Source organism: Triturus cristatus, chromosome 2_2, assembly GCF_964204655.1.
Source record: "Triturus cristatus chromosome 2_2, aTriCri1.1, whole genome shotgun sequence".
Classification (NCBI taxonomy): domain Eukaryota; kingdom Metazoa; phylum Chordata; class Amphibia; order Caudata; family Salamandridae; genus Triturus; species Triturus cristatus.
In genome coordinates, this window is record NC_140582.1 from 435,402,978 (window position 1) to 435,419,042 (window position 16,065).

Sequence of the window (16,065 nt, forward strand, 5' to 3'; positions counted from 1 at the left end):
TTCTATCTATTTTATTTTTGCCAAAACCAGGCAATTAAGTGCAAATTGTCATACACTTCTAAATACAAATCCTTCCATGTCCTAAAGAGCTTGCAAACGCAACGTCCAAGTTAGATGCAGCTTTGCAATAAGTGACGTGGTTATATGTCCGAATAGTTATACAAAAACATTTTCTGACATAATTAACATATCTTTTTTACATAACCTTTAATAAAATGTCTTTTACTAATTCTGAGTGCCATTAGAAACATGTTATTATCACCCAGTTTGTTAGTACTAATTTGATCAACTTAAGAAGGATAAAATGCTGTGCTGGCACTGCCAGGATTTGAAAATCTGATCTGCGGATCACACAGATATTAGCTGTGAGTGTTTAACTAAGTAACAAGTATGTTAAGACAATGTTCAAACGTATGAACAGACACCTCGACAGTGAACAGCTTCTGTAACTCGCTGCATTTTGTCAGTCTAGGATAGAGTTGCTCCCAGAACACACATTTCACTTGGGGTGCTCTGGAGTGTAACTGTTTATTTTAGCCTTAAGAGGTCAGGGCAGTACCCTATTTCCTCTGCATCCAATACCCATATGCAGCACGCACTGGCTAAGACAAGAGGCTGGAAGTGTTTGATAACAGTTGGGAAACTGGTAAAATCCCATAATAAAGCAACATCTTAGTAGTGTGACCAGATTTTGAGAAGCAAACACCGGGACAGACCAAACATAAAAGTAGGAGTAATGTCTTAAGCCATTGGGTCCAATTTCGATGTCGGCCGAAAAGCTGTCTGATAATAGCATGTCGGAGGCTTCCCGCCCGATATAGATGGTTTCTCTCCAACCCCCGAATTACAATGCCGGCGGTCAGAGGGAAACCAGAGGGGGGTTCCGCTATGCTTCCAACAGGCTCAAGGAGCCCGCCGGAGCATCAGAAGCCACTATATTCCCAGAATGACAGCTGTTGGAAAGTGATTTTGGGGGCCACTAGCAGAGCCACCGTCCCTCCGCAGCCTCCGCTATGATGCCTGGGAGCACCTATGGTGATCCCCTAAACATGCATGCCCCGTGTGGCAGGCACTCATGGTGCAGGGATGTTTACAAACATCCATTTTACAATGGCAGCTTGTGCTGCAGGCCTTTTCTGTCTGCCGCACAAACTGCCATTGTAAAATGGATTTTCCTAACTACGCATAGGGCGGTCGCGTCCAAATTGTGGGGTCGGAATCAGCAACTTATGGTTAGGGGGGTACCTGTCTGCTACGGCCGACATCATAATGATGCCCTTATTCTATGTCTATAAACAACAAAATGCCAATACTGATGAACACTTTTCCTTTTATACGTCCCACATTGAAGTCAAACAATGTGACCACAAGACCTTTTGTCTCTGTTTGAATCAATCAAAATGTATTTATCCACATAGTCATTTCTATGGATTATTGAAATTCATTAAAATTCATCAACATGCCCAAAAAAATTCAGAACACCACATGTCAACATATCTCACACACCAACAACCACAACTTTTTTTTCAACTCACTGCTTCAATTATTCCCAGTTCTACAATCTTACCACACTCATTCCAGCAGCCTCACAACCACACTCACTAAAACACACAGACTCTCTACAAATAACACAAATATTTTTAAGCACAAGACCAAAGGTGAATTAGTTTCAAAAACAAATACAAAATTGAAAGCAATTTGCACAGATATAAGCACTCAATTGGTCACAAACAGGTCGACGCGTTTCTAACACCCAAACGTAATTAGCGGGGTTCTCCTCAGGACCGACAAGCTGCAAAAAGAGAAACAAAACTCTCTATAATTTTTAAACCTAATAGACCCCTCTCTTCTGTCCTACCCCCAAGGACGACCACAAGCTTACCTCAATTTCATAACTAGATCAGCCGATCTATGTTTCTGCTGGCAACATCATTCTTTCTTTGTAACAACAACATGGCACCCCATAAGTAAGAACCAAAATTATCTGAACTTGTTATTATTTTGATAGAGGGGACTCAAAAGGTTTCTTACTTTAAAGGCAGTCGTGTACCGCTTTCAAGTATAGCCTGCTCAGGTCGTATCAGGCTGGAGCGTCCTCTGCGTAATAAGAGAAGGGAGCCAAATGTGTGTGCACCAACACGTATAATTGCGATCATTGAAAAGGACCTGAACTTACTTTTGAATTGCGTTCCAGGCTGTCTACACCTAGGGTGATGGCGGAACGTCACTTACAGTCTTCGTTTTATCCTTCCTAAAAAAGAAAGACGAGAGGACCCCTAGCTATGCCTTATATCTTCAAAAACATAACTTTGCTTACTTCTCAGCATGCTGAGTCGGCAGTTTGTTTGCCGCTTCTCCGTCAATCCTCAAAACATACCTTTTTGGCTAGGAGACTTGAATCACTTCGTCCTCCGTGGTGTTTTTGAATTTTTGTGGCACCGCGGGCGTTCGCTTCCGGATACGCCCGGAGGCCGAAGTGCTTTTACGATGTTGACGAGGCGCAGAGCGTCCTGAATCCTGGGAAAAGAAGTCCATCGCATACCTTATCAATACGCCAATTCAATGAGCAACGTGGTGAACACCTAGTTCCTTAGTTTCTTAAATAGGAGAACTATTTGCTATTTGTGCCCCTTGACCAAGCCACATTGAATATGCTTAGACTATAAAAATTCGCATTATATCGCACAAATTTATAATGGTGTCAAAAAATAATCACGATGTGTCCAGTCCACAACCATCATCTTTTGTATTACTTATGTCTCTGTGGGAATTGTCTAGTTGCTGTGTTGTTGTACATTCAGTCGGGATGCATAACAATAGCGCTCCCTCACAGTGGCATGTGTTGCCGCATGGATTTTTCTGGACTATTTTTACAGTAAGAACATATTATTATCCCAACTTGTAAATCTCTGATAATTCGTTTAGTCCATCAACTGCTGAATTGAATTTTACAATCAGCATTCCCTCTCTTCGGGTCAGTTTTAATTCTAAGTCACCGCCTCTCACATCTTGTTCTACTTTAGAAATGACCGTCCATTGTAGGTCCTTCTCTAAATGTGCAATTAGTTTCCAGTGGTTTACTAAAGGTGCTGTCTGCACATTTTCACGAATCCTTGATTTGTGTTGCGAGATTCTATATCTCATTTCTTGATTGGTTTTGCCTATGTATAGTTTCCTACATGGGCACGTCACAGCGTAGACCACGTTTTTCGACTTGCAGGTGGTAAAGATTCATGTTTCCAATTAATGGAATTGTGTGTGAACAAAGAGCCTTCCTGGGTGGATTCACAACATAAACACGTCCCACATTTATGGTGTCCAGTGACAGGAGGGAGACCTATGTAGTCTCGTAGTGTATTTATCCTTGTTTGTGGTACTGCAGCTCTTACCACTTGATTAGAAATACTCCTATCCTTTTTGAATGCAAAGAGTGGAGTAGAGGCCAAAGACTTATCTAGATTTTTAATCAGATGGCAGTTCTGGTGGATAACCTTTTTCAGAAGATTCGAGTTGGGACAAAACGTTGAAACGCATACAATTCTTTCCATAGGCGCTTTTTCTTTTCTCTCCAAAAGTGCCTCACGTGGGGTCCACCATGCTCTTTTCATTGCCCTTTTCAATAATATTTTAGGGTACCCTCGATCTATTAAGTTGCCCACTAAATTAGAAGCGTGAAAAGTATATTCATCTTTGTATGTACAATTTCGTTTTATCCTTAAAAATTGTCCATAGGGCAGATTTTCTTTTAAGCTTTTTGGATTATTGCTTGAGAAGTGCAACGCTTTGTTCCTATCTGTAGGTTTTTTGAATAGTGTTGTTACCAGTCTGCCTTCTGCTGCATAGACCTCAACATCAAGGAATGGCATTTTGATGTTTGAATGATTTATGCTGAATTTGATATTAGCTGTCCTACTGTTCAGCCATTCGTGAAACTTTAACAAGTTTTCAACATTGCTAGTCCACACCATAAAGATGTTGTCGATAAATCTTACCCATCTCCCAATAAATTGAGAGAAGGGGTTGTTGTTATATATGAATCTCTCTTCATATTTGGCCATGAAGAGTACAGCTAGCTCAGGGGCAAAGTGACACCCCAAGGCTACTCCCTTCACCTGAAAATAGAAGTCGCCATTAAAGTTGAAGTAATTCTTCTTAAGCGCAAAGCTTGCCAAATCAACTATGAAATCTGTTGGTATTTGGACTGGTTTTATTCTATTGTCCAAAAAGGAATTGATTACAGCCAGACCTTCGTCCTGAGGTATTTGAGTGTATAAGGACACTACGTCCAAAGAGACCAAAAGATGATCTCTTTGGTGAAATTGCATCGAGTCCAACTTGTTAATGAAATCGGTAGTGTCTTGGAGACAGGAAGGGACTTCCATCATAAATGGTTTTAAAAAATGATCAACAAATTTTGAAATCGGTTCCATATGTGATTCAACCCGGAAACGATCGGTTGTCCTGGTAGTAAAGTCTCATTTTTATGTACTTTAGGTAGTACATAAAAGAGCGGGATTCTGGGGTTTTTGTTTTGTAGATATTCATATTCCTTTTCCCCCAAGAACCCCTGTTTAAAACCATTTTATAGCATTTTAAAAAGCTGTCCTTGGAGCTCACAGGTCGGATCTTTTGAAATATTTCTGTAACATTCAACTTCTCCTAGTTGTCTCATCACTTCAGTCGTGTATTCCGGTGTACCCCAAACAACAATAGAGCCCCCTTTATCCGCCTGTTTTATTGTTATAGAATGATCATTCTTAAGGTTCAGGAGGGCTTCTTTTTGTGATTTGAATGCATTGTGCTTGACAAATTTCTTTTTTCTTTCCATCTCTGCAATCGCTGACAATACTGTACTTTCGAACGTCACTACTTCCTTTGGCACCTTCATTGTTGGTGGGCAAAAAGACGATTTTTTCTTTAATCCTGTGACTTCCAAGCTTGGTGAGAACGGATTATCAGCAAAAAAGGTTTTTAATCAAATTTTTCTGCAGAATTCAATGACCTCTGTTTTCATTCTGACAAAGTTTGTATTCTTTGTGGGGACAAAAGATAGTCCTTTTTCAAGAATGCTTATTTCGTCTATACTTAAAATTCTTTGAGACAAATAAAAAATAGGAGAGACAACTAATTTTTGTAATTCTGTCGTCCTGTTGATATCTACCATGGTTGGTCGTTGAATCTGGTCTTGCCACGTGGTTTCTGTTGGCCTCTTCCTAAAAAAGGAGTTTGTTGTTGGAAGTGGCCCCTTCTATTTGTATTCCTACGTCCTTCGTTGCTCTCTGCCTCACTGCCACTTGAGGAAGAGGATGTTTCAGAAAACGTCACAAAGGTATTTTTTGATCTTCCTTGAAATTCCTGTAGATATCTACGTGACTCAACTCTTGCATAGAAATCTGTCTGAAGGTATGGATACACCTTTTCCAATGAGAATTTTTCTTGTCTTTTTCAAATTGATTGCCTTTCTGGTTGACAGTATAGTCTTTAAATTACAGAATTTCTTTTTCAACTTTCTCCAACAAGGCTTTAGAATCCAAAATGGTTTGATTCCCTTTAATCTCCGATTCCAAAATCTCAATTTCCTCTGGTTGTTGCTTAGAGATTCTTTGGGCTGTTTCCACTGTTAAGACCATCAGGTCTCTACTACATTTCGTCTCTATGTGGCTATAGCCCTTTTTCTACAATGGATCATCTGTAAAAATTACAAGGACGTTTCGTATTTGGAAACCACCGGGTATGGTACCTGCTTTTAGATGTTGTATTAGAAAATGTCCATCCAAATCGGTTCTAATTTGTTTTTTCTTTAGTCTAAGAAGCTTATCTGACTCATTTTGATTTTTTGCTGAGGCACTCAAGGAGGCCGAAGTGAAAAGAGGGGGGCCTCAATACATTTTTGTATGTGCTCCTCACTATAAACGAAGGTATCACGATCTGACATAATCACACTCAACACACTACACATAGCCTGACACTAATCTCAAATATTTCCAAAATCAACGACGGACTAAAGAATTATTTATTGATGCTGCCCAGACTGGGCAACCAACAGCACAACCTTTAACCTCTCTTTTGAAACAATTGCCCATGCAAACCATAACCACACGGATCAGCATCCGCTATATAGACGAATAACAACGAGGGTTTGGACTCAAAATCAGTAAGGCTGAGCCCCAACTAGCCAATAAACAACAAAATTCCAATACTGATGAACACTTTTCCTTTTATACGTACCACATTGAAGTCAAACAATGTGACCACAAGACCTTTTATCTCTGTTTGAACCAATCAAAATTTATTTATCCACATAGTCATTTCTATGGATTATTGAAAATCATTAAAATTCATCAACATGCCCAAAGATATTTTCAGAACACCACATGTTAACATATCTCTCACACCAACAACCATAACTTTTTTTTCAACTCACTGCTTCAATTATTCCCAGTTCTACAATCTTACCACACTCATTCCAGCTGCCTCACAACCATACTCACTAAAACACACAGACTCTCTACAAATAACACAAATAATTTTAAGCACAAGACCAAATTAGTTTCAAAAACACAATACAAAATTGAAAGCAATTTGCACAAATATAAACACTCAATTGGTCACAAACAGGTCGACGCATTTCGAACACCCAAACGTAATTAGCGGGGTTCTCCTAAGGACCGACAAGCTGCAAAAAAGAGAAACAAAACTCTCTATAATTTTTAAACCAAATAGACCCCTCTCTTCTGTCCTACCCCCAAGGACGACCACAAGCTTACCTCAATTTCATAACTAGATCAGCCGATCTATGTTTCTGCTGGCAACATCATACTTTCTCTGTAACAACAACAAGGCACCCCATAAGTAAGAACCAAAATGATCTGAACTTGTTATTATTTTGATAGAGCGGACCCAAAAGGTTTCTTACTTTAAAGGCAGTCATGGACCGCTTTCAAGTATATCCTGCTCAGGTCGTATCATACTGGAGTGTGCGCCCTGTAATAAGAGACGGGAGCTAAATGTGTGCGTACAAACTGATTAGCAGTTTTCACATTCATGCTTTCCTCCCCATCTCTTACAATAGCCTCCCACATTCTTTCACCAGGCGCCTGGCACACAAGAGGTAGGAGAGGTTAGTAACATAGGTCAAATAACTTTGTAAATGGAAATTAGATCAGTTATTGCAAATAAACACCAGTTTATAACTGTATTTCGTTAATGAATAAAATATTTTTTCAAAAAAGAATTTGAATTGGCATTTTTCAACTAGCTGGAAATTCAAGATTGAAGTGTGATAGATATTAAGGATATGTGACATCAGATTACTTTGTTAAGCACTCTACATATCAGATGGAGAAACTATACCTGAAATATTTTTTATTGAACTGATTGGATAATGACTGAAATATTGTGGAACAATATTGTGATACAAGAATATCATGTCAACAATATTGTCAACTCAAAACAAATTGTGAGACAGAATATTGAAAGTAAGAATATTATTTTTTAGTTATATTGTATCATTTTTTTAAACATATTGCTGTATATATTATATTTTACTTTAATATAGATGTATTATTTATTATTAATTAATTTGATATATATAATAACATTGTATTATTATTAGGTATTAGAATGTGCCAGGGAACCACCATTTCCTGGCAGTGGTACAGCGCAGAGGCCTATATAATATGCAAGGCTGGGCCGCCATGGTCCACCAATTATATTATGAGTTTCCCCTCTGCCAGCCATTTAATGGCGGGCTCACCACCTTGAAAAGGCTGGCACAGGGGGAACAAAGGGTGCCCTACATGTCCCCCATACCCACACCGCTATGGAGATGCATTTATGGGGGCATAACATGTGCCCCCCTTTTTTCATGCACCCCAAGTTCCAGGGCAGCATGGATTTCACTGTCCATGCAGTTCCGGAACTTCTTTTGTCTTCCCATTGCTGTGCCCATTTTCAGGGCACCGCCGTGGAAACAGCAAAAGAAAAGACAGTTAAAGTCAGCCAGACACGAGTTCAACTCGTAATCTGGCAGGCAGTCCCTGCACGGCTTTGGCAGTGCTTATCTGTCTCAGAGCCGGCGCAGCACCCCCAAAGTGGTAATTGGCCCCTTAGTTCTTTAACTAACAATAATGTCACTTTTTTTTAATTAAAGATATTTTTATTGCCATTTATAATCATATACAGGAACAATTACATGAAGAATTGCAAGATGCAATAAATGACAAGCACAATATGTCAAATGTCTGTCTGTTTGGGCATTTGGCACCGGCAGAGCAAAGTCCGTACAATACATAGATAGGCAAATGAGCAATCAATATGATTAGCCTATATACTTTCTACCCCATGTATTCCAGTCGGATGTGCATGAAGGTTAAGCCCATATCATCTGGTGTTTAATTGTGTCCATGTTGCATCTGTTCACAGTCCCTAGGTGCTGACTGTTATCAAGAAAAAGGAGCCATCATTATTCCTTCTTGCTGAGGATCAGATTCACATGCTGTTGCATATTAAAACCCACTAAACTTTAACATAAAAATGGTAAAAGATTAAACCAGTCCTCACATGCGCTGCTTTCAGTCCTACTAGTCTTTGTATAGGGGGGTCTTTCTCTACTATCGGCCCCTTCTGGCGCGGCCGCCCGGCCGCCGGCAGAGTCAGCACTACTCTCGGGGTCCGTCGGTGGTCCACAGCTGTAGCTAGGGGAGGGGGGGGGGAAATGGGGGGGAGGGGTGTAACAATAATGTCACTTCACATTTTGTTTTTTTATCCAGTTAAAATCTGTGTTTTTTAATGTAAAATAAGATATTGGTACCAGACCTAACTAGAACGTCACTCTATCCTTTGGGATAGATAGATAGATAGATAGATAGATAGATAGATAGATAGATAGATAGATAGATAGATAGATAGATAGATAGATAGATAGATAGATAGATAGATAGATAGATAGATAGATAGATAGATAGATAGATAGATAGATAGATAGATAGATAGATAGATAGATAGATAGATAGATAGATAGATAGATAGATAGATAGATAGATAGATACATTACCTACTGGCGGATACAAGTAGGTAGTAATAGTTAGGACCTAGTCTCCATAGACAAGTCATTTTTTGTTCTGCTAATAACTTTGGTGGCGTTTGACAAATTTTCACAACATTTTCAAAACTAGTTTGCCACTCACTTCAGGTGCTGTCTTTCAGGGTGATGTGTCAAGCGGGCCGAGGAAAAGGCATGTTTCAAAAAATGTGTTTTCCCTATGTAATTCTCACACAAATAGAGGGAAAAGGGGGGGCTTTTTAATAATAATCAATTTTATTATTATCAGAGGTCCAGCATACATGCCCATGAACAAGTGAAAACAAAGGGTATGCAGTTCCTAAAATTGACGCAGGGTGTATTAGAGACACGGGTAGTGCTGTGAGCAGAATAAAGTGAAAGACAGGAGTAAAAGTAACTCCTTTATTTGGAAAAGAAGACCCTCACACACCCAACAAGCGGGTGTCTTGCTTCATCACCGGGTCTTTGCTCCTTATCGGGCCGGCAGGTGCAATGCCCGATCAGGCACCCATTGGGGCCTTCCTATCGGAGATCTTTATTTCCAACGCCGGTGAGTGAGGTGTGTGTGGGGAAGAGAGGTTAATAGTGAGTGTAGGTGCCAGTCAAGTGAAAAAAGTGTACTAAAACAGGGATAGGTGATCCACTTCAAACAATTTTAATAAAGCATGGTCACCCTCCTGATTAAAAATAATCCGCACATTTCCCGCCGTAAGGTGTGTGAGTAAATATGCTAAGGGGATTAAGGGGTCAACATGTTTCTTGCCTATTGATGTATTAAAAAGGCAATTCTTCAGGACCAGGAAAAGATACGGTTACCTACACCTTTTTGGTGGTGTCCATTACCTCTAAGAGGTATGTGGGTGGACACACATACAGCACCCTAAAATTGTGTGGTACCGTGGGTCAAAAAACATACAACCTGCGAAAAAAGAAAAATACAAATGAAAGCATAATAATAATACAGTACAATCCACGATATCAGGTTAAAAGCTAGACAAGTGGTAATATCTAGGTGAAACCGTGACATGCATGGAAATGAGCAATGTTGGTAGGACTTGTTGAGGGATTGAAGCAGTACAGATTTTATAAAATTAATTCTTGGACTAGCTCAAGAAATATTGGGTTAGAGATCAAAGATAGATATCAAAACTCACCCTGTTAGGTTGTGTTGGGGTCCAGGCCAGGGTGAGAAGAGCACTAAATTTTAGTGTCCTGCAATGGGGAGAGATAAATAATGTGAGGTATAACCCTAGTGGAGAACACAGACACCACCCAAGGACACCTAGAGGTAGTCAATGCCTTCATTGTGTCTACTTTAAGGTGAGTAAGGCTACCCACGGAGCAATCAAGCGCTAAGCCTCACAGGAAGCCGAGAACACAAAAAGGACTCAAGAGTAAAGTTCATTGCGCTCTGTTGCAAGCCCGTATCTTAGAACGGCAAGTGGTGTATTTTATGCATGAGCACTTGAGCTGTACTGTCCACTTAGAGCATGTAAGGGTACCTTCTGTTGGTCAGTGTCATGAGAGCTGCAGTCAAAATAACCTATGGTAGGTAGATCTGTGCGTGCGGCGCACAAAATGAACTGCTGTTGCTAGGCATGAGCAGAAACAGAATATCATGCGAAGCAAAGATCGTTATGTTCTGGGGTGGCCGGTAGCCTGGATGTCAACCTGAAGCCTACAAAGAACACCTCTACCTGTCGAAATATCGAGCAGTCGCCAAAGTTAGTAATAGGCATTTTGTGCGCAGTGTATACACCGCGCGCTGCTATTGGTAAGCGTGTACACGAGTAATGCAATGCAAAGTACCACGTCCGATCATCGGTAACAAATACACGTCTGTACTTACGATTCCGCCAGTATGGGAACGTTGTGTACCTAGAACCTCACCAGCCTCTGTAGTCTGGTGCTTACTGATCCGGGCAGTTCCTTGTTATGGACGCCACACTAGCGTGGCGCGCGGGTACGTAAGGGGCGGGGACATCCGGAGGACCCAGGCGTGCTCTGACGGTCGACACTAGACCGCTAACCTAGACAATGTCGTAGGAAGTGTGCGCATGCGCGCGTGTGTGGTAAAGATTACAACGGGTGCGTGAGGAGACATAACGCTCGAGTGAAAGGAGCGGAAGCTAGGCACCTAATAAGATATGTGACTGCGGTAATACCACGGGAGAACACTAGTTTAAAAGGTGGCAGTCAGGTCAATGTAAAGCTCTCAAACTGGAACATCACATATTACGTATTATAAAGACCTGGCACCATCGAGTGTGGGACGCCCTGGAGCAGAAGGCTATTTCACAGTAGGGTGCCGCTATGTTCCAAAAGGAGGGAGTACATAAATTTCAGTTATAAGAAATTCAGGTGAGCATACTCCATGGAATGTCCTCATTCAGGCCGGTGGTATCTGCAGTCAATCTCAATACCCATCGCTGTTCGAGTCTAAAAAGGGCTTTCTTAGACATATGTGGGTGAGATTCTAAGACAACCCATTGAAACGAATTCGGGGCATGTTGTTCCAGATGATAGTGGGATGTCATTTTGGTGTTGGTTCTAGCACACCTGAAACTACTTTTGTCTTCCAACATGCAGGTTTTAACTGTACGAGTGGTCATACCTATGTAAGGTAGGCCACATGGGCATGTCATCATGTAGATGCATTTTGATGAATTGCAATTAGTGTGTTTACAAATATCCCAAGTCAACCCGTTAGGAAATACCAATGTTTTACTCACGCGTGTCTGGGGACACATAGAACAAGACCCACAGGGGTAATGGCCCTTAACTGGGGGAAGATCCCACAACGTTTTTTGAGACCTAGTGGTGGATTTCTTTGGTCTGGTGTGTATGAGTAAATCCTTCAGGTTGTTAGTGCGTTTAAATGCGAACCTGGGAGTCGCTACATCCAAGTCTCCAGTGTTCAGGATACCCCAGTGTTTTTTGATGATGGATCTGATCCTATTAGAATCAGGGTTAAAGGTGGTCACACACGTGATAGAGTGGTCAGGTTCTTTGACATTGATGTCTAGCAAGCTCTCTCTGTTGTTGTTTCTTGCTCGTTTGCGAGCCCGTGACACTACTAGTTTGGGATATTCTCGCTGGACCAGATCATTCGAGAGGGTCGCGGACTCTTTCTGGTAGTCTGACACAGAACTACAGTTCCTTCTGATGCGCAAAAATTGCCCAAAGGGGAGATTCTCCTTCAATGACTTGGGGTGGTAACTGCTGAATAGAAGGAGGCTATTCCTATCAGTTGGTTTTCGGTATAGACTCGTGGTAATCTTATTTCCTTCAAGTCGGATGAGGAGATCAAGGAAGGGGACTGCAGTGTCAGAAATCGTGTGGGTAAACCTCAAATAGGGGTTTAGGGTATTGATCCACGTACAGAATTCTGTACATTTCGTGTAGTCTCATCTCCAAAGGACCAAAATGTCATCTATGAACCTTTTCCAGAGCAGTACATTTGCCGAGTAGGGGTTGGAAGGATGATGGATTTCCCTGGCTTCGAAAGCCGACATGTACATACATGCTAGACTCGGCGCGAATGTACTGCCCATAGAAGTCCCTTGGGTTTGATGGTACAGTTGAGTAATGTACTCAAAAATTTTTTGGGTAAGGGCCAGACTGGCACATTCCATTATGAATGGTACAGGTGTGGTGAAAGAATGTTCACTGTTCTGCAGGGCAGCTTCAATGACCTGGAGCGTAGCTTGTTGGGGTATATTAGTATATAACGCCTCAACATCAAGGGTAAGCAACAGGTCTATCTTCTGTGGTTGTTGAATACCCTCAAGGAGGCGAAGAACATCAGTGGTGTCTCGGATGTACGAGGGAGTAGTTGTAACCAAGGGTTGGATAAAATGGTCAACAAATTGCGATAGTGGTTCCAGAATGGATCCTATGCCTGACACAATGGGCCGGCCAGGTACTGGAGTCGTCCCTTTGTGTATTTTGGGGAGGCAGTAGAAGAAGGGGATCACTGGTTCTTTTGCTATAAGGAAAGCTGCTTCTTTCTTAGAGATCCACCCTTCTAATTCCGCTGTCGAGACCATGGAACCTATAGTCCTGGACAACTGTGGGGTAGGATCTTCCTTGATAGGAGTGTAGTATCTAGTGTTGTTAAGTTGTCTACGGCATTCAGTGTCGTAGTCAACTGAGGACAGGATAACGGTTGCACCACCCTTATCTGCCTGTTTGATTACAATCGTATCGTCATTAGCCAGATCTCTTATAGCCAATGACTCACGGGTGGACAGATTATAGAAGGGTGTTCGACTGGCATCCAAGTTAAGATCCTTTAACACTGCCTTCTCGAAAGTCAACACTTCCGGTGGGACCATATTTCTGGTAGGCGTGAAGGTCGACGGTCTATGTAGCCCTGAGTCATCATTGGTCGGCGGTGGACGATCTTGAAAGAACGCCTGTAGCCTGATCTTACGAAATAGTTGCTGGACCTCACAAGTGTCACGGAATCTATCTATTTTAGGTGTGGGGACATAGCCCAACCCTTTCTGGAGTACTCTTTCTTCCACAGGAGTGAGAACCCTCGGGGAAAGATTGATCATCAATCTCTCTTGTCCCTGGTTTGACTCCTGGTTTCCACTATCCTGGGGGGTTGTTCCTCCCATTGTACTCTTTTTTGTTGTTGTCGTCCTCTTCTGCGCCCTCTTCCTCTGCCCCAGCCTCTGTCTAAAAAAGGTTGTTCAAACCTAGGTGGGAAGAAGGGCGGGGGAGGGCCTTGATGGTATATAGGGTATTGCCAAAAGGGGGGGCCCTGATATGATGGCATGTTGTATGCCGGATGACCTGATGGCTGGAAAGGTCTTGTTTTCCTGTTGTTACTGTTCCAACTCCCTGTGCTGGATTCACTGTTGGTTGAGGAACTCCGTCTAGAAGGTCCTGAACTCTCATCTGACGAGTAACTGGTTACCGTGGAAGTGTAATCTGCTTTGAGATAGGGATATACCTTTTCTGTTGAGAACTTCTTTATATCCTTTTGAAGTTTAGATACTTTTTGCTTCATAAGGTACTCCCTATTCTCGGCAAGCTCAGCGTTGATTTCTGCTAATTTGGTCTTATAAGCAGCAGTTTGGATGATGACTTTGATCGCACCCTCTGCTGTTTGGATCTTGATTAACAAAGTATCAGCTATTCTTTTTGCAGTGTTGATAATCAAGATGAGCCAGTCCCTGGTGCATTTCCATGCTACCAGGGACCACTCTTTTTTGAACAGCGCATCCTCTAAGAAGAGGCGAGGAAAGTTGTTCACAATCAACCCATTGGGAGCTATATTTGCTCTAAGATATTCAGTCATCATGGCACCATGGAGTGTAACTTTGAGCCACTCATGTTTGAGGTTGGATAATGACGTCCAGTCTTCTGTATGATTCCCAGAGGCAGAGCTGCCATCAGGGGCCAGTAAAGAAGGTGTTCTAAGAATTTCTGCAGCTGCTTCATCATCAAAGCTCAGTCCTTGAAAGTCCTCCATAGAGAGTTTCTTTATTAATAAGTCCACAGGGGACCAGAGATTCTAAAACGTAGAAATGGTAAATTCTGAGCGTAATCTACTGATGAATGGTCCAAGGGGACAGAATCGACCCACTTGGTATCCTAAATTTCCCGCGGGGGTTACCCGTCCAATAAATCTCACACAAATAGAGGGAAAAGGGGGGGCTTTTTAATAATAATCAATTTTATTATTATCAGAGGTCCAGCATACATGCCCATGAACAAGTGAAAACAAAGGGTATGCAGTTCCTAAAATTGACGCAGGGTGTATTAGAGACACGGGTAGTGCTGTGAGCAGAATAAAGTGAAAGACAGGAGTAAAAGTAACTCCTTTATTTGGAAAAGAAGACCCTCACACACCCAACAAGCGGGTGTCTTGCTTCATCACCGGGTCTTTGCTCCTTATCGAGCCGGCAGGTGCAATGCCCGATCAGGCACCCATTGGGGCCTTCCTATCGGAGATCTTTATTTCCAACGCCGGTGAGTGAGGTGTGTGTGGGGAAGAGAGGTTAATAGTGAGTGTAGGTGCCAGTCAAGTGAAAAAAGTGTGCTAAAACAGGGATAGGTGATCCACTTCAAACAATTTTAATAAAGCATGGTCACCCTCCTGATTAAAAATAATCTGCACATTTCTCGCCGTAAGGTGTGTGAGTAAATATGCTAAGGGGATTAAGAGGTCAACATGTTTCTTGCCTATTGATGTATTAAAATGGCAATTCTTCAGGACCAGGAAAAGATACGGTTACCTACACCTTTTTGGTGGTGTCCATTACCTCTAAGAGGTATGTGGGTGGACACACATACAGCACCCTAAAATTGTGTGGTACCGTGGGTCAAAAAACATACAACCTGCGAAAAAAGAAAAATACAAATGAAAGCATAATAATAATACAGTACAATCCACGATATCAGGTTAAAAGCTAGACAAGTGGTAATATCTAGGTGAAACCGTGACATGCATGGAAATGAGCAATGTTGGTAGGACTTGTTGAGGGATTGAAGCAGTACAGATTTTATAAAATTAATTCTTGGACTAGCTCAAGAAATGTTAAGTTAGAGATCAAAGATAGATATCAAAACTCACCCTGTTAGGTTGTGTTGGGGTCCAGGCCAGGGTGAGAAGAGCACTAAATTTTAGTGTCCTGCAATGGGGAGAGATAAATAATGTGAGGTATAACCCTAGTGGAGAACACAGACACCACCAAAGGACACCTAGAGGGAGTCAATGCCTTCATTGTGTCTACTTTAAGGTGAGTAAGGCTACCCACGGAGCAATCAAGCGCTAAGCCTCACAGGAAGCCGAGAACACAAAAAGGACTCAAGAGTAAAGCCCATCGCGATTTTTGAACACAACTATAGCCTGAACTGCTGAACAGAATTACACCAAATTTGACAGAAAGCTAGCTCTTGGTCCAGAAAGAGCCCCTTTTGTAATTTTCTGTAAATCTGTTCAGTATTTTTGGAATTATTTAAGAAAAAAGAAATATAGATATTTA